Source organism: Rhopalosiphum maidis, chromosome 3 (genome assembly GCF_003676215.2).
Source record: "Rhopalosiphum maidis isolate BTI-1 chromosome 3, ASM367621v3, whole genome shotgun sequence".
NCBI lineage: Eukaryota > Metazoa > Arthropoda > Insecta > Hemiptera > Aphididae > Rhopalosiphum > Rhopalosiphum maidis.
Window position 1 is genome coordinate 53839762 of NC_040879.1, and position 2779 is coordinate 53842540.

The window sequence follows — 2779 nt, forward strand, 5'->3', positions numbered from 1 at the left end:
TTACTAAACAATTTTTTTTTTATTAATAGTTATTATTTGAAACTATAACAATACTTAAAACAATACGAAAAGAAATATTTAAAAAAAAATGTAATCCAGCACACAGTGCTGTGAACTGGGAAAAAACAATTCAGCAAGGAAAGGGTTAAGCAACTATTAAAATGTAGCAACTTGAACATAATCGAATAATTTCAGTTGTGATAGTATACTTAATGGTCAATGTTCTATTTATAATTAGAAACCTATACGTTTTCATTTTTAATTAATTTTTATTTAGAGAAAAATGGAGTACTGTTTTTCCTATCTTTATTTACATCAAATTAATGAACTTAACTTACCAACAAAATAACAAGTATGCTTGTACTGCATAATTGAGTATATTCTCTGTATGCAAATCTTTTTCACAAATTGTTATTATTTTAAAATGTGTTATATTATTTGGCAAGTTACCTAACGTACAAAAGTACATATTGCATGCCAAATTAACTTCCAACTAACCTAGAAAATTATGCAAACCAATTTGTAACAAATACCTCCACATTACTCCCAAATTTTAATTTCTGAACCCTAAGCAAATTTTGCCTAATCTTTTTGTTATATTTTATTAAATAATATAGTATTATGTGATAATAAATTTATTTCATATTTACATATTTAAGTCAAATACATACAGTTCATTTTTTGTTTTTGATTTATCTGATATTTTATCGTAAATAAATAAACATTTTATGAATAACATAAATGAAAAATTGAAGGGTATATGAAGACCTATTAACAATTGAACATTAAGCCATTACTACTGATAAACCATTATAGCTCATGGTTCGTAGTTTAGTTCTGTGTATATGGGTACATCTAATTAAATATGCCAAGTAATCCAGTCCCCGTGACAAAGATCATAGTGTCCAAATAACCGGTAAACCAATGATATTAAAATATATTATAATAATTCGCTTGATAAAATAAAACGAATACAAATACAAGTATTGGTTTTGGTTTTGAATCAAAATAATGAAAATTAACTTTTTAGTTCTCATAGTATTATGAAAAAAATATAGAAATATGATAGAATCTATGGCAAGAGTTGTAACAAAACGAAACAATTTGGTGTGATAGCCATTTGTCTTAACACTCATAAATAACAAATATCTAAACTAGATATACTTATATAATATTAATAATAATTATAAATTTGTATATATTATATATGTATATTCTATGTATCTTATAAAAATAAATTTACGATTGTACATTGCTTATAAACTTGGAAACTACTAAACTAAGTTCCATTTTTAAAGCCTTATAAGTCACACAAATTTTGTTTTGGCTCACGAAAATCGAATAATTCTTTGTTTATATATAAAGCTGATGGTAACAAAAATAGAAAAATACTTTTAAATACTTTTGCAATACCTTGGTTTTACTTTAATAATGAAAATAAAAGAATGATTTTAAGTTATATATTATTATAAAATTTAAAATATATAAGGCACATATCTTAGTATTTTTAAGAGCATAATATGAAAGCATTATAAAATGCCGATCGTGTAATGTATGAGTACCTATATGTACATTTTTCTTATTAATAAAACTTTCGAGACTGTATCGTAAAATATGTGTACAGCTACTATGGAATTATTGAACTTTACTTTGTGGCCACAATTTTATAGGTATTTATATTGACAGATTTCTTCGACATATTTACAATACTCACAATACTAATTTAATATTTTATTTCGACTTTTTTTTTTAATATGGATATGAAATAATATTCTTTTGTTTACAAATACGTATTACAATCATGCAGTAATGTACGTATGCACTATACCGGATGTATCTTATGTCGTAATTAATTTGTTACCATTTGAAAAAAAAGTTTATTTTAATGTTAGTACAACTGTTAGATTAGACATTTTATAATTATTTGCTTAATATAAAAAACACGTATTTTTTTAAATTCCATGTTATTGATCCATAACCATTAAAAAAAAAAAACCCGCGTACAACGAAATAAGATACCTACACTATGTATACATCGTGTTGAAAAAAATATATATTAATGACACGCCAATTGTATCATGTTTTTTCTCGTGTGATAAAAAATGTATGAAATCAATTTATTCATAAATTATGCTATTTGAAACGCGGTCATTTGGTCCCCGTGAAATTTCCCTCTAGCTAAGACTTGAGCACATAAGATTTTCTATCCAACACCACCGCCACCACCTTAACGACCGTGCATAGACTTCGACCCAAATCCCAAGATGTATTTTATTCCGTATTGTTCGTACAATGTACCCAAAGCCGCCGTCACAGCATGGCTTTACTTATAATCCTATACAAGGTTTCTATAGTTACGTCTATGTTTATGCTGCGAAAATTTAAACTCGATTAGCGCAACACTGTTGAAGGTCCCGGGTCAAAATTCAAATTATAATTCTATTTATTTAAATGATGCTGCGAATATTTACTACATCATATGTCATATATATGGTTAATGGTTATGGATATTTTTAAAACAATGGTGTTATGCAGTTATGCTTAAAAATTGAAACTGCTAATGTGGAGACTGTTTTATTTACACAACTTTATGTTTATCTATCAATCAAATTAGGCTATTATATTATGTATATACAATATACATATATATTAATATTTAATATGAATACTATATAAGACCTTACACACCAAAACTGATTAATGCATTAAAAAAAAGTTAAAAAAGATACTTGATGGTAGGTATACAATATTACCATAATTTTTAAATCATAATAATATA